This window comes from Hippoglossus stenolepis, chromosome 14 (assembly GCF_022539355.2).
Source record: "Hippoglossus stenolepis isolate QCI-W04-F060 chromosome 14, HSTE1.2, whole genome shotgun sequence".
Taxonomy (NCBI): Eukaryota; Metazoa; Chordata; class Actinopteri; order Pleuronectiformes; family Pleuronectidae; genus Hippoglossus; species Hippoglossus stenolepis.
Window position 1 is genome coordinate 22,353,588 of NC_061496.1, and position 26,599 is coordinate 22,380,186.

Below are 26,599 nucleotides of genomic sequence, written 5' to 3' on the forward strand. Positions count from 1 at the left end.
GAGGTTAAGTGCTTTGTTCAGTTTGCTGTTACCAGCGGAGCAGTGTTTAATTTAAAATTCATGTCTTACACTATACATGAAGAATTAGAGGAATGTTAAACATTGTCGCTGTTATCTGTGTGTTTATATATTGAGACGTCCCTTTACATTTGGACCAACTTGGCCACGGTTCTCCAATTTGGGTCCCTTTTAAATGTTAACAAATCAAAAGTGATATTTAAGCTTGTTGCGAGGTTGAAGCCAGGGCTGTGAAATCAAAGCCAAACTTGTTTTGCCCTGAAGTGTCTTGTTCTGATTGTAGAATAATCGCAGGGTCATTGTCAGGAGGAAGAACGACTACAAAGTACATGTCTTTGTTGACTGTCATGGACCCTCAAGCCAACCGAACAAAAAAGCAGAAGAAAAGAATCCATTCATAACAAGGCAATTAAAACCTGTTCTGTCGGAAACCTAAATCCAAATACACCTTGTCGCCCTCTGGGCCGAGCAGATGGAGCATTACTGGTTCTTTCCAGGAGAATCTATTTCTCTCTCTTTGTCTTTAATCATTTTTATTCATACTTTGTCTGATGCTCCAAATTTAACACCTCCGACCCCCTCCGGTCATTTGACAAACGGTGAGCTTTGACTGTTAATCGACTCCATTTGGTCACCTTGAGGCTCCTGCGGCAACATGTTTCAGTTTGATTCATTGCCTCCCTGTGTCAACCTCCTCTTCCTCCCCTCTCTGCCCGCCGCCTAACTAAAACCTTGTTGGGCAAATTAAAAACAGTTTAGCCCGCTGCACTGGCTTGCATCACGGGCCCATAAACACAAAGTGCTTTGGTCATGTGAGACAGAGGCACTGTGATTACCTATGCTCCTTTAACACACAAATCAAATGTGGGTGCAACTGCAGGCCCTGATGTGATAGAAGTATTTTATTAAAAAAGGTGAAGCCTGGTGTTTTATTGTGGAAGCCTCACTGTTCTGTCACGTGGAAGGAGCATCTCGGCACACAGATCAGATATGGGTTGTTGTTTCAAAGATGGCAAGACAACCAAACGCGTTTTGACACTGCAAAAAAAACCGAAAAACCATAGTGACAGATGGAAATGGCTTCCATTCATGTACAAGATGTAGGAGTAACACTTTTTGGCACTAACCTCTCAGCGGTTTCTCAAAGTGCCACCTGGTTATTGTGAGATGAAATTGAACTGAGCAGATCCATAATTCAGGATCTGAGACATCAGAAGGAAATCGACATAATAAGGCTTAATCGCCAACTTTCTGACGGCTAATGACCCCGAAATTGACTGTCGGGTTAGATTAGACTACTCAATGCCTAACGTTAACCTACTAGAGCTGAAATGAAATATGCTACTGCATTTTTTCTTTCAAAGAGCACGTTCAGAGAAGAATAGCGACAGAGAAACACCAGACGGGCAGAGTCGCTCTTTAGTCTTCTCTCCCACAGAGGCTTAAGTTTCTCGGCTGTGACTGATGGACAATAACAAAGAAGCCCTGCATATTCACAGTCCCTCCATATTTCATAGTTATGTGTTGTCACTGTGGTGCTCTTTCTGTCTTTGTAAGATCTGCAGTTTTGTTATTAGCCTTCAAATGAAATGAAAAAAAACACATGAAACCAGAATTATGTTTCTGACAAGCTTTGGATGTCAACATATACTACATTTAGATTTTGATAGATCAGGAATGCTAGCTAGTAAATATAGTAATTGTATTAACTGTAACCCTGCATGCATCTGTTGATGTGTCAGTGTGGTATTGCTACAGAAATTAGTGGATATTTTAACATGTACACTTCAGTATGTTGAATGATTTAATTTGTACACCTAAATAGTTGTAGTTTAATCACGGCTAGAGGCTTGTTTTTCAGGATTTATTTACCCTTTTACTTTTCCGAACATTTTGGGTTCATAATGGGGCCCCTCACCAGCTTGAGCTCACCTCTCACGCCCACTGACACCTGCAACACCCCTGCAAATTGGCAGGCGACAGTGGTTTAATATATGGAGCTGTGAAGAAATCATAAATCTCTTGCAACCTGGCTAATAGCCACTTTGACGCCACTCAGGAGAGGACCAGTACAGATGCAAAGTCGTTTTTTAACTTGCAAAATAAATACTTAAAAAAACAAGATTTACTTATTGCACACCCTATATTTAGAAATGGATAACCAGACTTTTTAATGCACAAAGGTCAAAGGAAAAGGACAGACTATAAAATAACTGTAACCTCCAGCATGATTTAAAGACACAGTTTGGAAACTGTCAAACTGTTCCCCAGTGAAATATCATGTGTACAGCTTTACGCGTTTTTGCCCGTAAAATTAAAGCCTGTTGGTAATCACAAAGTGTGAGTGTGTAACTCTAGATGACCTTGCAGTCACATGGCTGGCAGCACCGACGTGTTAATGAAAGTGACACGCACTCAGTTCAACCCGAAACCCGAGGCTTGAACAAATACATACAAATCACTGCGCTGATGTGTCCGGCACCACCTCCACACAGCCTGGTCTCTAAGACAACATGGGAACGAGCAGTTAGCCGCCGTTCGTGCAGGTAAATACACCTGCATGTTTATAATTTTATGCAAACATTATATAAATATTGTCACAAAGTTGTTGACATCAAGCTGCCTGCTGACTGCTGGTGCCTCCAGAAATTCAGGATAACGCACAAAGAGCTCTCTGTGGGACATGTAAGCATTCACACATGCTCTCACACTTGAACACCATGTACTCAAACACACACACACACACAGACATTGGGTTGGAATCTTGCTGCCATTAACATTTGTAGCCACATTCACAATTTGCGCAGCAGATCTGACCGCAAACTGTTTTCATAATCTACATAGCAGGCTTCTAATTTATCCTCTAAATATTTAAATATCTCTGGACTCGTCTCATGTTTCCCAGATTGATTTATTTGTATTATTTTAAAAGAATAGTGTGTGCGTCGGGGGTCAGTAGTGTGGCGCTGAGCATGCTAGTTTTTTTCCCAAACACAAGATGAGTGTGTGTTAGAGCCCATGTGCTAGTGATTTCACCACTCTCCTCTGTGTATGCTGGGATGACAGGGGCTGAGGTCTTGGCGGCCCGGTGCCGGCACCACCACTGTCAACAAGGACCCATAGAGTTGATAAAAAGAAGGTGCGCTGGCTGCTGATTGGCTGTTGTCCCTGCAGAAGGTCCAAAGCTGAACAACATGTCATGCTCTCCCCAGACTGAGGAGGTTATGCTGAGGCCAGTTCTTTGAGAGCCAAATGTTTCAGTCAGATATTTTTCAAAACATGCTCATTAGCTTCCTTGTTTTCCAGTCAAATGCGAAGATTGAAACCACTCTTTTATCTGTCCGTCAAATACAAATCCACAGCTAAAGGGTGGTTAGCTTACCTTAGCATAAGGAATGTAAACAGAGGGAAACTGTTAGCCTGGCTCTGTCCAAAGATTGGAAAAACTAAATCTGCCATACAGCATCTCTAAAGCTCTTAATCTTGTTGTTATCATGGGGTTAAACCAATGGAGACTGTAGGATGTCACTGTGCCCAGCTAAGAAATAGTCCAGCACATGACCAACGAAACGAAATGTTGTCACCAAAAGCTCCCTTTTGGTGACAACATTTCGTTGGTCTGGTCTAAAGCACTGGGTAGAGAATAGAAATATAAAGTTGGTAAAATGTCCCCATCATTTTAAATGAGACCTGTGAAGTAGAATATCTCCCACTGATACCGCTTGATCCTCTGAATATTTATATTTTACCATATCAGACTGACACAGACATTCAGTGGTGTACCGCACGCTAATCTCCATCATGGGAACAATTTAGAATCACTTCCTGTTTGGCAATTTTTCTTCAAAGTAAAAGCTGTTTGTTTTGTTGTTGCTGCAATGCTTTTTATGGAGCTGAATGTGTTGAAAAGCTGTGAACTTGGGTCAGTTGCTTAACAGACCTCTGAATTAGATGACATGCAATGTATGAAAAAATAACAGGAGTTTAGTAAATCATTCAAACTTATATACAAACCACACATGTGACCAAAGCAAAATCTGTTTCATTTCATGAAAAACATTGACTATAAAATCTTCACTGCAGATAAACCAGGTAGGATGATCACAAAGTTGTCACTCTGCACCACAGACTGTTTATAAAAAGTTCTCCACACGCAGGTGCAGACTCTTTCTTGGACCTCTGGAGTGCAGGATGTGGCTGTCTGTCTGAAGGTGTCTCTGGTGTTTGTCTGGCTCATCCACACAGAATTCACATAAGATCGGTTGTGGCCCATTTGTCTCCTCACAGATCCCTTTCAGGCAGATTCTTCCGGGGTTATGTAAATCCTTGGGTGTGAGGAAAAAATATCTCCAAATCCCAGTGGATGTGCGTGGTCATCTGATTACGGAATGACACGCTGTCCGTCTGAGGAATGTTATGACGGGATCCTCAGCCTTTTTAGCGCCGAGCAGCTGTTCCAAATTATGCTACGAGCAATATTAATCTTTTCTGTAACAAGTGGGGGAGGTGTGAACAGCAACTTCCACAAAAACACTGGATTTATTATGATAGTAAAGCCAGTCATTTTCTAATAGCTGTTCATATTCAGGGCATTGACATCCACCATCCACAGATGTGCACCTGTTATAACGCTCTTGTGTTTAATTGTGTGTGACGATACACACTGTTCACACACACGTGACGTGGCTGCAAACAAACTGCTCCGTGTGTTTGTGTGTCCTGTGAAAGTCTTGAAGGACTTGGATGATTTCTCCGAGTTGATCCAGTTGGGGGCACTGTCTCAAAAGACATAAGCCCTCTGAACACTACCAACGTCTGTTATTCTGTGGCCTGTACAGTATTCAAAGCTTGTACAAAATGCATCACAAAAACGCATCAGACGCAACACACATCACTTTAAGCCCACTACAGAGGATAGACAGTCTGGATCACAATTCGCTATAAACATATATAATATATCTGTAATATTTTGCAGCCAACTCTTGCTTTAAAACACATCTAGCTCCTTATTGCAGCTCCTAATTTTTTAGGCTTAAGAAGAAATCTAAGATCTTATTCGTGAGGCCTGATGAAGTGCGTTTTAAAATTCAGCTCTTGATTTTCTGGACATCGGCAATAGGAGAAGCACCAAAGTTAGCAGCTCCTGTGTTTGTGTGGCTCACATTTACTCTTTTATTGTCCGTCTGTTTTTGCCTTTTGGCTCAACCTGCTCACATAAATGTGTTCTGAGATCATATTTGGACGACGGAGTAACAATCCTCTTGAGCAGCGTGTTAAGAATGAGATGTTTTCATGACCGCTAAAATTTCGTCAATTTCTTAAAGGCTTTCTCTTTATTGTTCAGTGTGGTCTATGGTTCCAGCACAGGAAACCCAAGAAGGTCACCCTGCTTCAAAACAGTCAATGCAGGTGGGTGTGAGACTGTGGAAGAAAGAAAACACCTCAATGATCTCCAGTAGATGGTAGTAGTGGGTAACTCTACGTGAGGTTTTTGCACTGCAGTGAACATTTGAATTTGCTCATGCATTAATCAAGGTAACAAGCTTCAAATACATATTTAAGGACATAATATTGTGATCAGTGGGGTTGTATGAATGTTTTAAATTTAAAAAGGGTCTCCTTTAGAATATATAAAGCACCAAGACAAAAAATACACTTTCTAGGTGATGACAAATGTGTCCTTGTTAAATGTGTGTTATCTAGTAGTACTGAAGAACACAGGTAAAGCCTGTGATCAAATGAATTCTCCCATTAACTAACTTCAGAGAAAACACAAGCAAACAGCAGCACTTAAAATATGCAAACACGTTTTATCCGGTTTATCAAATGTTTACCCAGGTAAAGGCCATTTTTTCCTGAGTAGCTGTGAAAACAAGGTAAAAGAACAGTGAATATTGGAGTGTTAGAAATTCAAACTACATTTCTGCTGGACAATAGAGGTATTTGTTTGCTAGCAGGTTATTCATAGCAACTTGCTGCCAGTGGAACTGTTTCAAAGACCATTTCTGTGAGTTTGCTTCTTAGTTCTTTTCGTCCTCCAACAGTAAAACATACCTTAATAATGACTAATTTCTTAATTATAGTATTCCTGATAGCTCGTCCCCTCTGACGACCTTCATTTTCTAGCCTCAGCATAAATTTCACCATTGCTGCAACAATCGTACAATATTACAAATCTAATTTAAACCTGCATTCACTGATTTTTAGCCATTTGGAGGCAGCAGAAATAAGTTGTAAACACTGACATATTATCACCTCAGGGTAGATATGCAGTTGTTAAACATTAGCAGACGCAGGGCAGATTGTATTTTGTAGTAAGTTAGAACCACATTTCCTTGTTTCATTCTTTTTACCTCCATCTTTCTTCTACTATGAAACTTCAGCTTGATGTGACTTCACTGCAGATAAAATATTACGGTTTGAACAGTTGCACGCTGTGAAACCAAAATATTGATCTTCAACCATCTGTAGAACTGGAGCTGAGGACGGGGATAACGTCTTGTTTTAATCTTATGAGGAAAGAAGTTTAAGATTATATAGTGATGACACAAGCAACATACTAAACATACTTTTTAATTTCATTTTGCATGACTTCAACCACATTGTAACCCACTGGCATCCAGAGTCACAAATACCATGTCAAATATTTGGAAAATCATTTTCTCGTTCACAACTTTGATGCTCAATTAAAACAATTTTTTAAAAAGCTCTTCTGTTGCTGAGCTCAGACTTTGGGGTCGCGGCTCACCTGTGAATGTTCAGACGAAGACGTCTCACCAGAGAGCAGAATGTTTTCATAAGTTAATGATTTCCTCTGTGAACTAAAACACGCACACAGGAAACGGAATTCTTCATACCTGTTACCGTGCCCATGCCGCTCAAAGCTCAACTCCGTCTCAGGCTCATGTTCTTCCAATTTTCTTTAAAGGCAGCAAATCCAATTGATACTGTTCCTAACGCAGATAAAAGAGCCAGTTGTTTTTGCCTGATGTCATCTCTAACACTAATGAAATTGTCTCAGTGGGGGGGGGGGGAGATCTGGCAAAAGTTACGGGGAGTAAATATGGGGTACAAAGATGTTGGTTTAAATGTTTATTGGACAGATGGCCTCTGATGAAGGAAATACAACAGCCTTTAATAGGTAAGATATTTAAACATCTTCATACCAGATGCATTTTTACTGGAGTTTTCTTAAAGCCAGCCACAGGATATATTAGAAAAGGCTTGGGTAAAATCATCTAGTAAATGTTTAATATTACCCTATCCTCCCTTTCATTTTCATTCATTCAGATAATCTTTCCACTGCATGTGCATGTGCCGGTGCGTGGGTGTAAGACCTGTGTCCAAATTGTCAACAGGATTATTTCCAGGAGGTTCATAATGAAACACAGATCATTTCATCACGGCGTAAACTAATAAAGAAGGACAAACAACCGCTCACGAACATAATCAAACCTGATGACAAGTGACAGGCGGGCATTAGCTGCATTTCACAAAATTAACATTTAACTCTCCGACGGGGCTAAAAGTCACATTTGAAAGGGCTGTGAGTAGTTCATGGAAGCGATTATGTGGCTGGCCTGTGGCCCTGCGAGGACCCTGACAGAGACACAAGGTCACAGGTCATGCGGACCATTAGCAGCCTCATTATGGGGTTTCGCTTCAAATTTACATGCTGTAGACGGAACAGAACCAGAGCTAGAAATGAAACAAAGACGAGACCCCGGCCCAGAAGTTGTCTGGAACGCTGCAGTAACACACTCCTGCTTGTGGCCCATGTATGCATGTGTGGCTCTCTTTAAGAGCATTAGCCACTTGTCATTGTTCCCCCCCCCCCACTTCATTAGAGATCTATCTCTGCGGAGAGCGAGCTTTACGAGGCAGCTGAATACACCCCAGACTGAAATTCATCATAATCCAGTTGATCTCTGAGATGTTTGCTCGAGCTTTGTTGAGCTTGATTTCACTGATAACCCAGTTTGTGGAGGCTTAAACGTGCAATAGAATGTGTCGCAAAGTAATCTTGGGATAGAGCACTGTGAAACGCTGGGTTTAAAGCGTTCAGTTACTTATATCAGCATCGGGACCATTTGATCCTCTTGATCTCCTGATAACTTCACCAAAATGAGAGATTGTTTTTTGCAGTGTCCGGTGTCTCTGGTGGCTTTGGTGCCGATTAGGAAGCTAAGAGCTGTTTCATATTCATGAGGCGATGGGGGATGGTGTGGTGAGAGGAATTTCACCCGCCTCACTTGTCCACTATTGCTTGTGTATTGTCACACTTTGGAACATGCACATATAGTCGTGCACACGCGCACACACACATGCTCAGGCACACAAAGCCCGTGGAATGGTTTGTGACTCTAATGGCTCTTCCTTTGGGGGAACTTTTAATTGTTTGGTCATCGTCTCCATGCTCAGTGTGTCACAGTCAATAAAGCCACATTAGAGGAGACAGGAGGTGAGGGGTGAGGGGGCTGACACAGGGGGTTAGGACCTTGGCGTGGAGAGAATATAAAGCGTCTAAAACCCTCCCAGAGTGGCATTCTCCTGCTATCACAGCTCCACGGAGGACAGGCTGTCACTGTGGCCCATTGTGAGGCCAATGACTCATTCTTACTCAGGGAACAACTTTAAAAGAAAATCGCAGGGATTTGAAAAAGTTGGGACAAACCTCTTGGATCTGCTTCAGCTGTGTGTGTGTGTGTGTGTGTGTGTGCGTGCTTGTGTGTGTATTTGCATATGTGTACCCCTGATTTTAAATTCAAATAGGCTCAACCCGCAGAGCAAAACCATTTAGCATTCATTTAGCCAATCAAACCAGATCGTCACATAGTTCTTGATTGGATACCGATAATTTTTGGTGATCCTTTGCTAATGCATACACAAATAACACAGAGCCTCTCAGGCAGAAAATGAAACAAGCAGAGATTTAATTTGGCTCATGTGTTTCAGTGAAGGGCTTTTACATGCATGGTCGCAGATCCTTATTTGATGTAAGTTGCCTTTAAGCTGCTGTCAGCGATAGCCATAACATGTCACCAGAACCTGGGAAGTGTGTGATGGTGACTGTGATAACCCTTCAACTGTGGCCCAGCACTCGGAGATCCCCGGCCTTAACTGTCACTCTGCATCTGCAGACCACCAAGCTAGTCCCACTGACCTCCCTGTGACCTGCTCCACCTCACTGTCATGACCTCTGCTCACCACACACCTACCTATCTGTCTAATGCCGGCCTGCGGCTGCTCCACCAGATACTTCACACTGTTTCCATTGTGATTTTTGATACTGTAGTTGTTCCAGTGTGGAAGAGGAAGTACATTGGAAAAATGTTTTAATTGTTAATACATTTTTGAATATCTGATTGCATTTAGTATGTGTATGGTCGCTTAAGCTCATGCATTTGTTTAATAAACAATTATTAAGTTCATTTATTTAATGTGACTCAAGACCATGATCACATGGTATGGAGCACAAACAGAACAAACAAAAACTAAAGAATGGCACACAGCATATATATTTGATATTTTTGAATTTTACACTTTAGCAAATGACAGATATGACATTCTTACATTCAAACAATGTGATCTCCCAGATGGTTGTCACTACAAAGGTTACAGATCCTCTGGTTTCTATATATCTTCCAATGACCTTCTGGATTCTGGTGTTATTCACTCTAAACTTACAGACTGCTTTTGGTTTTCACACAACAAATACTTTTCCTTTTTGATCTCTTGTTTAAATTCTACATAGATATCACATGAAGACTAATGTCTGAGCTCACTCTGCCACTTGAATGAATTGATCCTTCAGCCTCTGTTCAATACTTAGTTTCTGACCCAGCTCCCCATAGACCATATTATTGCAGATTAACATTTAAACTTTTACACAATGCCTTCTCTGAACCTTCTGAATCGAAATGCAGCATAACATTAGTATTCCCTCTTCAGAAAGGAGGACTGTCAAAACTGTTTACATATAAATTGTGTTGGTGTTTATATTCAACAAAGTTCATCAGTTCCTCTCGAATGAAGTGTGTTGGTCCTGAAGCTCAAGTCAAAGTTCAGCTGGACTCTGACAGCTGCATGGCCTGAGTAACATGTTACTGTAGCATGGCTGTGTTTCACACCACGACCTTAATACTCCTAAATAACCTGGCTGGTTAACCCACTGGCACTCAGTAGAGAACGCTTAAACCTCTGCCTCGGCCAAACAATCCTACACATGTTTGTTTCTATAGTAGAAATTCTAACATAAATAATGCTTATGAATGATCATAATGTGAAAAAAGAAAAATGGGCAGATTTATAAGTCATAAAACATAGTCATGCATCTGACCAAAGTTTAATTAATTAACTACCCTCCACCAAATATAGTGGGAATCAGTTAATTCGTTTCTGTGTAATCAGAATTTTCCGATGAGAGAAGGTGTAGCTATAATTTAAGTAATTTGATTTAAGGCAACTGAACTTGTTTTTTATCAGAGACAAAACAATTTTTTTTCTTTTATAAATGCCGTATAGGTTTCTTCATGGAGAATGTGCTAAGCTGTGTACATAGAACTGTTTGCAGTTCAGCATCTGCCGTGAGAAAGCAGTGTTGTCAGAGTGGGAGATTATACACATCCAAACAGGATTTCTGTGATGGACTGTGGAGAAACTCCTCCCATAGTTAAACAGCCCATTTATAACCTCTTATGGTTAATTATTTTTTTGTTAGTGGTCATTATATAAGTTAATCATTTTCTTTACCTGTTTGGTTCTACTAAAGATTAATCCGGCCATTACATTCATACCTGAGGTAAAAAGTCCCTATTTTTAATGAGACACACACACTCTCACAATCCTCTCCCATTCAAAACTAACAATTGTACTTATGCATGTTGTTTCATGTAAACTGATGTTTTATATAATTCTATTCAGTTTCAGTAGAAGGAAATGAGTAGCACTGATGGCTTTGTTTTTTAAACCATACATTAGTTTAATTAAATTCTAATAAAATTCTGATTGACCCTTCAAATAAAATGACCATGCGAAAATTCATTTATGAAGGTCAAATATGAGAATGTATGATACAAATCAACTTTTTCAGCTGAATAATATATTTGTATGTTTCTAGTGTGAGTACAAGCTTTGATGATGATTTGTATTTATCAGGTTAGGTAGAGCTACGACTCTGAGCCTCTGACTGGGATCTGAACTAACTGAACACAGAGCAGATTATTGGATTTCACTGGTGCCCCTCCCTGCTCTGTGTCTGAGGACAAGTCTCTGTTAGACACATAACTCACAAGTGGTTTCTTGGACATACTGTTCACTCCATATAAATCCTGCTCGTTTTATGAGCCCCTGGTTTACTAAAGCTGTCCCCTTCTCAGACACACACTCAAACACACACACACACAATGTGCGAAGGTCACACATCTCCTTATTTGAGACATCAAATGTTTCTTTTTGTGTAAAAAAACGAAAACTGACTCATTTCACGGACATTGACTCATTTTTTTTACTCAAATGTGCTTGGGTTAAAAAACGCAGTCTTGTGTACTTCCGTCACAAACTTGCTGTGTAAAGCGTAGCAGCATATTTGTACACCACAATGGTGTGTAAGACGTGCTCCACTGCTGAACGTTAAAAGCCACAGTCTCAGGTTGGTCCTTGTCTTGTGTGGCCTGCAGTTTAGAACCCACCTGCCAAAGTAATTTATGGTCCTTTTAAGAGAAAGACTGCCCCGGATCTTGAAGGCTGAATTTCTGGCCTCAGCACTGCTACAATATTTCACGATTATCAGGCTATCCCTGGTGGTATCATAAAACACCTCATATTACCACATTTCCCTCTGTCTGTCTCTGCCACGTCTGTTTTTACACCCTCTCTGTGGTGGGTCAAAATTGAAGGCATTGTCAGGAGGCTGTATTTTCTTCCAAACTCAAAATTGGTGCCTGCCACAAGGACGACGGCTGACCAGACGGCCCTATTTTAATTGTTTGCTTATTCTTGAGGTGTATTCAGTGCAACTCAGATTGTATGTTTAGCGGACAGTTATGCTGGGGTGGAAAGAAGGAAGTTAGAAGTCACAAAGGGACTGCCCACAACAGTGTTTCTCAGAGAAGTGTTTTACTGGCAGGTCTTTCACCAAAGCGTATAATACTGGTGTTGATTTTAGCTCGCCGTGGACGAACTGCAGTTAGCCCAGTCAATAGCACTGTTCAAGGCCTCTCCATCACTCTCCGTGAGCAGACCTGCGACTAGCTCGTAAAGCTGCTCATAAACCGACACTAACAGAGCTGGCTCGGCCCAAATACATAAAGCATCCAAAGCAACACACAAACGCATTAACTGCACAGCATTAACAACAACTCAAAGCAGCAGCGGTTCGTTTCACCTGAATGGGGCCATCAGGGTTCACACGATTAAAGAGGCTTTAAAGTGAATGTTCAAATATTACTGCATTCAAACTTTAAATTAAACCCTCTTTTTAAAGTTTTGCACTCATAATGTCATTGCTGTAAGAGGTGACCCATGAATCACCCTACACTGATTGGACCGAGGGCTCAAAATCAACAAAAAAGGAGTAAGTGGAGGGCTGAATTAAGACGTAAAACCTCTTTTGTGAGATGAAATATTATAATCTTCCAGGGTAATGAGAGATTGACCTGCCAAGTCTGCACTGTATTGAGCAAGGGCTCAATATTAGCTCAAATAATAGCCAACTCTGAATTAGTTAATCCTGCCATTATCTGCAGTAAGAACAACTGGCTGGACCCAGTGACTGCTTGGCTGGGAATCTGTTTTGTGTCTTTGCTTACGGTTTTAATTGTAACAAGCTGAGGGGAGAAGGCAGAGAGACTGAAATCTATTATGCCAGTGTCACTCGGGCAAGCATTCCCATCGGAACATCACAGCAGAAAGAGGTCTTTCGCTGCAGATTCCCACCAGAGACCAAGCCAGGAAAGCCAAAGGCAGGTCTGAAGAGAAACAACCTCATTTTACTGGAAATTGTTAAATTGAGAAATCTATGAAGCACAAAGATTGCAATAAAATGGAGCAGCAAAGGAAGCAGACAAAAGGGGTCAAAGGTTTTTGTTTTTTTGCTGTGAATGGAGGCACGGTGACTGAGGAATGAAGACAGAGCAGCATTTAAGGGCCCACAAAGCTGTGCATTTAAATAAACAGGGTTACGTCCTTCTCCTTTGGGCCCAATGAAGTCCATCAAAGAACATGGTAATGCCCCACTGAATGGACGCAAGGACTCCCAAACTCCCGCATTTTCTCTTCGTGTGAAAGAATGTGACATAATAAACCCAACCTCCCCCACACGAAAAAAACAGACATAAACTGAGCCTTAAATATTTGCTGCCCTGGTTACAACTTTAAATCATTACTGAGGTTGCCATGTGGGCCATTCTGCAGTGTGGCGTCATTATTTGTGGGAAGTTAATAACTATTGTTGTGCCCTCAAGTCGTAAAAACAATAATATAGGAATCAATAATTATTGCTGCGAGGCAGAAACACTCCCAACAGTGTTCAGTAGAAATTGTGTCAACACTGCTGTCGTCAATAAAGTTGTCTACTCAGCTTCCAGGATTATCAATGCACCGATTTTGATCATTTATTTTGTATTTTAACATAACAGAGTTGTGGAAGAAATATTCACATCCTAAAAATGAAATGCAAATTCACTTTCATAGAGGTTGTGCTTTCCAAATTGTACGTAAACTGGCATTTATTGATTTTGTTACATGTTGCAGGTGCAAAAAGTAGTAAACCTATCACTGACACATATTATTTGACCACCTTAGCATTAGCCAGTAATTTTAAGTCATGCTTTAGGGAAATGTCCAATATTTACTCTTCCTTTAGCTCTGCTTTAGTCTCCGCCCATTGTTGAGCAATACAAGGATCTCTTTTCAGCACAATTAATTCAATCTATGGCGATTTACGGGGATGCATGTGCATGCACACAAAGCTCACTCACACGTGCAACAGACAATATGCACACTGAGTGAAAGGTAAGCTCTCTCGAGTGGCATTGCATACCACAACTGCAGCTGAAACTATGAGGTCTGACTGTCTGCATGGATGAAAATATACATATAGTCTAAAGAATGCTTCGCACCTCCATTTCGTGGAACAAGTGCATAGGAGAGGGACGAGTAGATCAAAAACTGCGATAAGAGCTCCCGCACACTTTCCAACTCGCAACGTTTTGGTACTAGACCTTTATCAGGCAAACGTTTTTTAGGAATGTGATTGGGTGGCTGAACTGTGGCCTAGTACTGAAACTTTGCAGAATAATAAATCACTGATTGCAAGTTGGACAATATACATATAATGAAAAAAATACAACTTCAAAATCTTGTTTAAATGCAGTGCTTATGTTAATATATGTATTTGTCCTCCACCACTGCTGAAAGTTCACTGAAATGAAACGTCATTCACACAGAAAAATATTTGACTAAATCCTACACTCCAAAATGAGCCAAAACTGGGGAACAAGAGATTTTATGGCCTTGAGCAGATGTTATTTTTCTTGCTTATCTATTTCTGTTGAAGTGAGCATGCACACACACAAGTGTTCGCTGAAAATCCTGTTTACGATGTAGGCTCAGAGATTGTGGACCAGTCCAGTCTGGAGACAGGTGTTCTCCCCGCCAGCTTGGTCCCAGCTGAGCTGCTACATAGATTCAGCTCTTTCACTCTGCAAATTCCAACTTTTAATTTTACTGGAGCCTGGGGGCCACTAGACCCGCTCTGGCTCTGGCCCTATACGGCGCACAGTCCTGGATGCTCTCCCTGGGCCAAAGTCTTACACACATATTATCCTGTGTAAATACTGCAAACCAGGCACAGCTAGAGCCAAATTGGGCAGCGTGGGGCTTCGCTTGTACTCACACATCTGTTCATTAAACTGTTATCTACCATTGTGCCCTCAGCTCGGCTTATTTGTCAAGCTACATTGTCCAAGCTGAGGAGAAAGAGGGTTGATCCAGGGAAGAAATTAGTTAAGGCTTGTATTTGGCAGTTAGACATAAAGGTTACTGGGAATTTTGCCCCATTGTAGATGAAGTAAAAATACGGGTGAATGGGATGATGGGATGAGTCTGAGTGTTCGGAGTGAGAATGAGTTTGTGGCATGTTTCTGTCTTTCTACAGAGACGTATCTGTTCCTCCATATAAATGATTAAAACCTTCATTAGCGTTAGGTGATATGGCTGCAGTGGGAAAGGTCTTGGAGAAAGGCAGAGGATGGAAAAGACGACTGGGCAGAGAGAGGGGGGTGGCAACCAAGGAGAGAGGAAAAAACAGATTTGGGTGAGGGAGGGGTGGAAAAAGAATGGGTGGTAGGAAGCAAGTGGGTGGGGGAAAACAGTGTGGTGAGACAGCAAAGGGAGCGAGATGAGGGATTTACTCAATAGATTGAACAGATTTAAAGTAAATGGGAAAGGATGAGAAATTCCGAGCTGTTATTTTTAAATGTAGCGTTTTTACAGAGCGGTTATGTTAACTTTTATTTCTCTTGCAGTTATTCTGTAGATTAGTTGCGATTCTGGTGGAGAAAAGGAATCTGCTGTGATGTGAAGCAGAGCTCAGGGGTCTCGACCTACGGATGTGAGTCTCATTACCGAATCATCTTTAATCTGTCGTACAATCCTCTTCCATTAGCCCTTGATTATGAGTTCAGCTGTTCCTTAAAAGAGCTCCTTTCCCAGAGCTGGCACTTTCTGCACGGGTCCATTCATCAGACAGGGAGGTCCTGTTCAGATGAGCAAATTGAGGTTTATTTGCTTGACTGCTAAAAATTTTACAGAATACACTTTTCTAAATAAAGCCTGGTAAACTTTGCCGTCTGTGGTAATGACTCTTGTAGGATCATGTGGTGTATGTGTGTACGAAAATGTGCGAGTGGCTTCTATAAAAGCACATGTGAGAGCACAGTGCAGTGATAAATACGACAGTGTATTCCTTTAATCAGTGATTTAAACTAAACTACTCTCAACGAATGAAATGGTTCAGTTTCTTGAGCAGGAGCTTGGCTTCCCCTGTTATCGTTACCTGTGATAGTGTGTTTATCTGCTCTGGCCTGAAACGCCTTAAACATGGTTCCAAGTCCCAGGACAGATAAGATAAAAAAGTAAATGAAGCCAAAAATTAACTTGGACACTTGAGATATCAAGACCCAATAAAATGATACCAAGATTGATTGATTTTGCTTACCTTAAAATCGCATTGATACTATCTTGAACTAAGCCTGTTTGGCTGGTAGCGCGGCTCCACTGATGGCAGTGCTGGTCTGTTGGTCCAACACAAATATCTCAACAGCTGTTTGATGGATTGCCATGAAATGTTGTGCAGATATCCGTGGCACCCAGAGGATGAATCCTTCGGCGATCTTTTGACTAACACAATAAGGGTGACAGTTTTTATTTTATTTTATGAAATGTCTCACCAGCTGTTGAATAAATTCTCATGAATTAATTCAGAATAATTCATGTTTTCACTTTGTGAAATGTTGTGACTAAATAGTTGTGGTTAGTGCTAATTAGCAAATGTTAGCATACTAACGGGCTAAACTGAGATTTTGAACATGGTAAACATAAAGAATGTGTTCAGACTACAAACCAAATTTTTACCTTGTATTTGCACAAATTCAACTGATGGATTTTTTTTGGCCCCACCAATTGCATAGACATTAGCTGTAAGCTAACTTACAACCTATAACGTCTGAGTGTGAAGTATACTTGTGGACTATTTTCAGCTCAGACTTATTGTTTGTTATTGTGAAATTTTGATTTGAGGTTGAACAATTCCACTTGCAACACGTCCCAACATTACTTTGCTCTGCCCCAGGTGAATTTCTGCCTCTTAAAGTCACTTTAATCACAACTCAGTAGCTGTTAAGCATTTTAGCATGTTAGCAATCCAACATTTAGCTCATTTGTACTTTAAAGTAACACAAGTAATACTGAGCAACAGCGCCCTCTGCAGCCACACGTGGTGACTAATTCTGTTTGGCTCTATGTCCGAGCATTTCAGTGATTTACCCGTAGAGAAAGAAAGAAAAGAAGAGCTGCCACTATTACAAATAAACCAAACTCTGTTTAGAATTCTTGAAGTTTCAAAAGTTTCCTGGCTGAATGTTGGAGATAAACACTGTTTTTTATTGACTTTTCAACTGATCTACAGTTCAGTTAGTGATACTGGCAATTTAAACGGAGTCTATGAGTCATTTACGAGGAAATTATACTCGCTCACCAAAGTTACGTAGATCAAGAACAGGTCAATCATCAGACTCATTTTGAAGCTGCTATTTAAGGTGAAAAAGTTGCTTTAAATTTGAACTTAAAGATGGTCAGATAATAAGTTGTAATAAAAAGTGTTTTATAAATAACAACACTGATACAAATAGCACAGAGTCATAGTACTGACAGGAAACCAAGGTTGAAAAACAAACTGGAATGGCGTCTAAATTGTTTTGGAATTGTTTTCTCTCTCTCAGACAAGATGAAATCTCTATCAAGATGTTGATGGATCTACTGCCACTAATGACACAGCCTGTATAAGATAGGACTCAGTTATGACAGTTATAAACATCTATGATGCCATTAACCCCGGAGCTGCTGTTATGTAAGGCTGAAGACACACTTTAACATTCAGCGTGCCCCGGGTAAGGACATCTCAGTGTCGAGGTCCAACCCCTCCCTCCGCACTGATTACTGCTGGGCACTTGATAAAGTGCTGGAATCTTTTTTAGGCCCACTCCTAACCCTCAACTCCCAGCTTCCCGACTCCACGACAGGTCCTGGTCATGTGCAGTTGTTAGTGGTTCACCACATTATTCATTCTCACTGACGGCTGCTCACTCGGGAAGCAGTTCGGGAATCCTTACATTTCAGGATGACAATGTAGCGCCTGTGCAGATGGGGGAATAAAAGGCAAAGAGGAAGAGATGATATCTGAAATGTGCCGAGTGAGCAATTTCCCGTCTCTTCATTTTTGATAAAGAAAAGCAATTAACAAGCAGTGAGGACGGCATTACTTCTCATTACAGACCTTTGACAGTGTTAGCGAGGCACCGTACAAAAAGAGGAATTACACTGGGGTGAAGAGAAGCATCGACTGCGAGTCTCAGCTATGGGATGTAGCTATTTCAAATCTTTCTATGGACCTACTACAAATTAACTTCTCTGTGGACTCAGCTATCTAGAGGAGATGGACACAATAAAATGAACACACGAATGATATAATGTAATCCAGTACAATATTCATAGATACTAATTCTATGGATTTTATTGTTGTTGAAATTGTGACAGTGATGTGTTCATTTTGAGCATTTATATTGATTTGAATTATTGATAGGTTTTACAACAATCCTGGAATGCGTGCGGAGCCGGGGAGCAGAACACATGTTCCCACAATGCCAGGATAGCTCGCCATGTAGGTGAATGAATGACAAAAGGAAATAATATAATGAAAAATCTCTGTTGGTAACAAGAAGCAGATCTTTTCTGTTGTTTGACCGACACAGTCTGAACAGCTGCCTCAGTCACAAACGGCAACAGTAATGGGTCTGAGCAGAGGAATGTCTCACACAAAACCCCACATGGCCTCACCTACGAGTGTACACAGAGCAAAGAAGAGAAGTCCTGGGAGGAGAAATGTCTCACCTCAGTAACAGGATAGTAAAGTTAAGTTTAGGAGCATGTCCTAAAAAGAACCTTTCTATTACGTAGAGGTCTCGGCACTTCCAACTGAGATGCGCCCAAGTGTTTGTGTGTGTACGAGTTAAATGTTTTTCTTACATCTGTGCGGCAGTTTCTCTCAGTCTCATGCACAGTATAGGTCACGAATCGCAGATACAGCGTTTAATCCCTGAAGAGTGAGAAAATGAGCAGTTAGTTCACTTTTGATTATAACCTTTCAGTGTGAGGTTTTCACCTTTCCAGCTTCTCCCCGGGACTTTTTGGACTCCTGTCAGACTTCATATGCAGGATCCAAAAGTTCTTTCCAGAGGTCTCTCCAAACTCCAGCTCATCCATCACCGTGATCTCTATTATAGAGCGAGCTCCCTGCCGTGGTCAAGGACTGTGATAACAAGACAACGTAGAAACAGATGTGTGTCAAGAGTGTGTGAGTGCACGCTGCACATGGAAACACCTTTATTTATTGAGGGTTTTTTCATCAAGGAAAGGACTTTTGAAGTTTAGGGTTGGAGATGGAGCAGGGCGATCACTGGTCACACTGAGATCTGTACAGCTGCACCACAGCTAAACTACAATTATACTCCCCCTGTCCCCCTCCCCAGATTTGACTTCTAGCACATACAGTATTTAATCACACAGTAATGACCCTCAGGTTGTCTGTCATCTCTGGTTTGGCACAGTCATGCTTTTCAGGCCAATTCACAGCTGGATAGTACTGGCTCACCTCTTTACCCTCGGTGTAATTTATCTCTTTCCTCTGAGAATATACGACTGCATGTAATGAAGACAACCTCAACTATTCAACTTGCCATACAAATTCCTGCCTCTCTTGACTAATACCTCACAGGGATCAACCATCTCTGGGACGCAGCGGCCGTTCCTATTCTCAGGTTGTGTGACCCTATTGTCTGCCTCGTGTTTTCACTGCTGTCAGGAGGGAAGTGTGATAAAGGTGCTTTTTCTTTGCTTGTTTCTATGTTTAACTGTCTCCGCAGTGGGCCGGTGGGGAGGGGGGGGGGGACTTTGGGCACACAAGCGATTGTTTTACGTGAGGTTACAGGAAGGTCAGATCCAAAATCAATGAGGAAACAGCTCTGCTGCTCTAAACTCTATTTCTGCCAAGCAGGATCCTCTGAGAGAGAGCTGGGATATCAGGAACCCCAAATGGGAGGATCGTTAACATGACGGATAGCGGGGAAGAGGAGGGAAGAGAGAGGGAGGGGAGGAGGGGAGAGGAGCGCTGTTACTTGCTGTGTGAAATGTGAAACGCACAGGTGTAATGGAAGTACAGTGTTTTCTTCAAAACATTCTCGGTGCTAAGCAGAATTTTATCCTGTCGATCCATTTCAAACGTCACAGGACACTCCATTGAAAACAACAAGGACTGTGTTTTTGGTTTTATACAGAATAAAAACACTGCAAGCAGGAAATTGCTCTCTACCACAAAATGCCTTAGTCTTTTATTGGTAAGGTAGGGCCCACTGATGCTGTAATTGCCAATATCCTCATAAAATGTTCTGACCAAAATAAAACAGCAGCACACAAACAGTGAAAAGACTTTTAATCTGTGTCCGAATGGGAATTTAAAAGGGAGGCGCTGCAACTTCTTTTAGAAAAATATTTAAATGGTTTTATGAGAAAGCACCACACAATGCAATAATATCCACAGTCTCTGTGCCTTATAAGAAACCTCAGGGGGCTGCTTTAATGTTTCCCTCCCTCTCTGCTTCCTTGGAGCAGGATATTACAGATTGGAGGCATATATTGAGTTTATAAAATCTCACACTGATTATGAGCAGTGTGAGCCCCTGGCTTCCGAGTTATTTTGTTCAGGGAAGCAGAACCAGGATTTGGAACAAAGCACTGAACACTTGGCTCCACTGCTTTGACGGCTCCAAAAACAGAGACGCTTCTCGTACCAACAGGTCAGAAACTAGTATACAGGAGAGACTGCAGTCATTAGGCCTGAACACTGCAGGAGAATTCAGATATCACTTTAATAACCAGTGAATGTGAGGCTGGTTAGCTTAGCTTAGCATAGTATGAAAGTCATACAAATCTGCTAATTAGCTCTTCTAACACTCATAAAGTTATAAATCTTATGTGGACAGTTATATCGTACTTAATCTGTACAAAAACCAAAGACTAAAAATATTCTGATATTAACCGTAGTATTCAGACCTTAGCAGCATTATGTTGACAATTATACATCTCAATCACATTAGAATGTCCGATTGGAGGTTTAGCAGCATTTTCCGATATCGACATACAACAGTTACCAACTGCTTGACGACACATTACCTGGGTGTAAACAAATGGAAAAATAACGAGGAGTTGTATTAGGATGCAATGTTGACGCGAGTCATAATCACTTGGTTTAATCTTAAATGCCTATCTGCCACGTGGACCTTTTCATCAATTAATGAATAAATAAATACATTTATTTATTTATTTATTGACATTTAGTATTTAGTATAGAAATGGCACTTTTAGCTCACTCCAACTGAATAGATCCTCTATTGTGTTGTATTGTGTTATTGTTTTTGTGGATATTTGTCTGTATCTTGTTTTAAATACTTTAACTTGCCCTTAACCAAGTCTTCAGGATAAAGTTGTACTGTATTATATTGTTGTATTTGCTATTATAAAGTTGTACTGTATTAATGGTCTGTATTTATATATCACTTTTCTAGTCTTGATGACCACTCAAAGCGCTTTCACACAAAAATTCACACACTGCATCTATGGGCAGCACTTTTTTTTGTGAGGGGCCATTCGGGGTTCAGCATCTTGCCCAAGGACACTTTGGCATGCAGATGGGGAAGGATCAAACTGCCGACCTTCTGGTTGGAGGACGACCGATCTACCCCTCAGCCAGGCCGCCTTATGTAAACAGGAATATGAATGGAATATTCTAGTAGCAACTCAGCATCATAATCTGAGTAAGGTCTTATAAGATGAATAGTCCGATTATTGGTGTGATTGATCATAATGTAGTCACCTGATCCTTTGTTAATATCTGAAGAGCTCTTCTAGCTGTTTCAGAATGCAGTGGAGAAACTTCTTTATGTTTTTCTTTGCAGAGACTCTGCTGAACATCATGTAGACCTGACTCACTGAGCAGAACATGAGCAGGAGGGTGTGAGCTGATAATGAACTCTTATCATAAATGCACCCGAGTATAGTTACAGTGTGGTGCCAGCCCCACCTGCCTGTGAGACTGCATGGTATCATGTAATGTGATGCTTATAACTTGCTGTGTTTGCAGGATACATTTAAGTCTTAAGATGAAGAACGTGGTCCTCATTGGTACAAAACCTCAACTGTCCAGCTTGTTTCCCATCTCTGTGAATGGACAGTGGATGGGGGATGGACAATGTTTTTCACTATGGAAGAATTAAGGAGACTTTATAGGGCAGAGTTTTGTGTTTAAGTTATAACACCCTGTTAGAAGTGGAAATACAGTTGCACAATATATGTTCCCACCTAAACCTCTGAGATGAAAACTTAGTGTCTGGCCACAAACTGCAATTACCCTTCAACATGATCTGATATGTCGAAGGATAAAAATGTGAACGTGCAAATAAACCTGCTGTATGCCAACATCTCCCCAAGTCAAGTTTCATTCACTGGATTTGTCTCTAGCTTTTAACCACATGGTCTTCAGTGGACGGTGTTTCAATAAATGCTGACATGCAGGCGTGGCGATTTCATCCACACAGCACTTTTAGGACTTCAGCTTCATCCGTGTTATCTCACAGGTAAACGTGAAATGTATTCCACACATTGGAGATAGTATTTTGACAAAATATTGTGATATGGAATTGTGAGACTTTCTGCCCTTTTTGAATGACACTTCCAAGATCAAGCAAAAAACCAGGGTGCCCGATGGAGGGTTAATATTTTCATCATGTGTAATTACTTTGTCTCTTTCAGTTTTTGCTAAGTGAGTGCTATTACTTTAGCTTGGGTTTATTCAATACAACAATACACCATAAAGTACATAATTAATACAACGATATGACCAACAATTGTAACGATATACGATAAAAGCTTTTTAAATGTTTTTCTTATCACTGCATCACGTTTATTGTGGCCAAAGTCTATTACTGTGTTAAATTTAGCTGAAGAATGTCATCCCAGTGTTTGAAGCTCCTCTGTGGTGATCCGGACGGGCTGCAGACGATTCGTTGAATTCATTTGGTGGTGTTGAGACTGCACTCTAGAAAACATCAATTACAGCAGATTGTTCTGGTGGCATTTCAGTTTAGTGCGAGCGGTTTGGCTGAACCACCAAAGCGAAGGCTGTTTAGAGAGTTCTGACACGGTCCAGGGCTCGCTTGATCCCCCTCTATTGAATAAGCACATGTCTTTGGGGACAAGAAGATTGATGCTGCTCCCATTGAACTCTAGGATATCCCTGTTCTTGGCCGGGCAAGATTTCGGGGTTTGCGGGTAATGGGGGGAAACCACTTCCCTTGCTTGTTAAACAAGACCATTAAAAGGCATTATGAGCTGGCCTCTGGAAAGACTTTTGCGTGTCATTGCTTGCATCTGTTAGAGGGTGTTTCTAAGGTCTCTTGTTTCTTTTGATTATTCCAAAATAATGTAATTCTGCCCCTAAGCATTAGAGAAGCCGGTGGAAACGCTGAAGTACACAGAGAAACAAAGTGAAGAAGAGCCCGCTGACCTGGGACATGAGACGACTTCAGACAGACCATCAACACGAAGCATCAACAACCTTAGCGATGCTTTCAAGACATGTTGTTTCAAATGTCATCTACCAAAACTGTGTTATGATTTAGATGGTACACAGTAGTTACACATGAAATAATCTATATCATCGTAAAAATAAAGCTGCTTGAGCCCAACAAAGGCTGGAAAATGTAGATCTGAACTGACACACTTCACAGAGAGACTTCAAAGCTTAACCCCACTAACATGCTGCACATCCCATGATCTGAGCCATTCAAAGCCATGTCATGTCTTCATGTATAATCACATGTTTTCCAGGTTAGATTGGTGGGATTAAGGTTCAAGTGGTGAGGAGGGGTTAAATGGTGGCCTCACAGTGCTGTTGCTTCATGGATCAGAGGCTCTGAACGGGCTTACAAAGTATCTGTAAATCTATTTTTCTGTCTTTTTTCTTAAAACCAAAAAAGAATACTTTGCATTTTTCTAGCTTAGCCTCAAAAAAGACAATATTTAGTAAAGTTGTAAATAAGTTGGATTCCAGGAAGCAGCTGCAGTTTCGTCGAATTAAAAAACATCAACTCTATAATGTGGTATCTGACTACAGCACTACCAGCAACATTTTTTAGTCTTCACATAAAAATTACAAAACAATACATCTGTGTGTTGTGGGGGGAAAGAAATGAGAGCGATAATTGACCACGATGGAGAAAAAAAGATGGTGAAAAGGTTGCCCAATACACCAACTTTTATCTAAACCATGCATAACTGTGTTTTTATAGCTACTTTCAGACATGCACTGAACTCCCAATAATCTCCGGGCTGTTTGTGAGAACCCAAATCCCTGAGTGAGAGGCTCTAGAGTTTCTGGAGTAAAAATTAGAATGAGTACAACACAGCAGGAGATCGTCTAGAGATTCACAGTGAGTGAGTGTGTGTTGAAGATGTTTCTAACACGAGACGTAAAAATTAAAAAAACTAAAAGAAAACAAATACCTCAGAGTGAAAAGCAGTGTAATATACGTAAAATACACAGATGAAGATGTCAAGAGAGCTTTTGTTGATGAGGGCTGTGAACAAAGTTGTGATCTCCGCAGAGGAATTCATCCGTTAGGTCCCGTTTCTGCATGTTGCTCCACCCCTGACCTAAACGCTCTGGAGATTACTGTGTTGTTGTGAACGTGTCTGAGTGGAGAATCTCCTGCTGCGTTGTTCATGTGTGAAAGGCAAAGCAGAGAAAGTCTGGACCCAATTCTTTGGTCATCCTCCGGAGTGCATGTCTAAAAATGGCTTATGTCAACAGTAGCCAAACATTACAGCTGTTAACACTACGGGCATGTTATTACCTCTGCCAATGAGGTCATGTGTTTATCAACATTTGTTTGTTTGTTAGTTAAACAGATTACACAAAACGAGAGGACGGATTACCTAGAAACTTAGTGGAAGGATGTAATATGGGTCAGGAAATAACACATTAAACTTTGGTGCATATCAAGATCTGGGGGCAGATCAAGGATTTTTTTTCCACTTCCTTCAACATTGCAAGATATTTAAAAACATTTTGTTGATTTCTCAGAAAGTATTTAATAGATCTTGATGAAAAATCATTCATTGGGGACTGTTGGGCCTTGATGGAGGTATAACTCCAATGAGTGACATTGGAGTTGTAATAGCATCAGTGCCCAATTTCAAAAGCATCTACAATTTGGGCGAATTTACCCATTCACTGTATTTGTGTTAAAATTGCACATGAATCATATTGAATCTGAGAGAGAGAGATTGGACAATGATGTATTCAGGACTCAAAAATCTTAAGCACTTGCTCCTTCAATTTGGATTTAATTGTCAAAAAAACAGCTCACACCTGAGTTGTGTTAGATCTCGACACATATTAATTTAACATTTAACTGAATAGTTCTGGGTTTGGTGCCATTCAGATTAATGATACTTAACTCTTGAACCATATAAAGAGGCTCAGCTTCAACTATAAACATCTGGTTCAACTGGCTGGAATCAAATAATGAAAAACATTAACAAGCCTACGTGCTTGCAGGAGGTTGTGTGTGTGTGTGTGTGTGTGTGTGTGTGTGTGTGTGTGGGTGTTTCTGCTGCGCGCGTGTGCGTGCGTGCTGTCGCTCTTGTACAGCTATCTTTGTGAGGACCAGTTTGAGGTTACAACTAACGGAGTGAGGACATTTTGGGAAAGTGAGGACCTTTTGGCGTCTACCATGACCCCCTTTAATGGACTGTTTGGGGGTTAAGACTTGGTTTTAGGGTTAGGGTTAGAATTAGGTTTAGATTAGGGTTAGGCATTTAGATTGGATGGTTAGGGTTAGGCTTAGGGGCTAGGGAATGCATTATGCCAATGAGTGTCCTCACTAAGATAGCTGTACAAACGTGTGTGTGTGTGAATGGACAATGCAGATCCAATGCTCCTCCCCATTCTTCCTTCCCATTTCCATTACTGGGGACAATAATAATCCAGACAACCACAAACAACTGGTGCATGTAAAATAACAGCAGGTTATTGATTACAAATGCATATGACCATGGAATGTGTACATATAGAAACTAAATAAACCTGTTTCTATATGTACTATATGATTGTCACTTCATATTGGAAATCTTTTTCCTCACTATTATTATCCATTTTATATGTCCATCACACAAAGGTCTTTTTTTTATTAAAAACTTGGCTGTGTAGCACTTGAAGTCTTTGATGATCTCTGCTTGGGCTTCACCAAACCCAACAGAACCCTGGAACCGAGCTCAAGCTGCGGGTCCGGCACACAGTGGAAAGAAGGGGGTTAATATGATTAAGGTCGTGTCTGAATAGAGACTTCCCTGTTAGAACCCTGAAGGAGGAGGATTAGATGTGTCATATGCACGGAGGAGCCCTGACTGTGGTTGTGTTCACTTCACTGCTCGGGAGGAATCCATGAAGTGAGTGTCCGTGCTGTTTGGGATGTTCATTGGACAAAGTAATATGAGGGCAGCGTCAGATGGAGAGGGACTGGGCTCGGTTCCCAGAAATAATGCAGTTGTGCATATGGATGTTAGCAGAATGCTTGTATAAGCGGAAAAAAAAGGCACCAAAAGCAGAAGATGTAATATAAACTGTGTTGGTGGAGTCAGATCCCAGTGTGTGTGAGGGTCATTAAGTATGCATGTTAACAGAGAATGA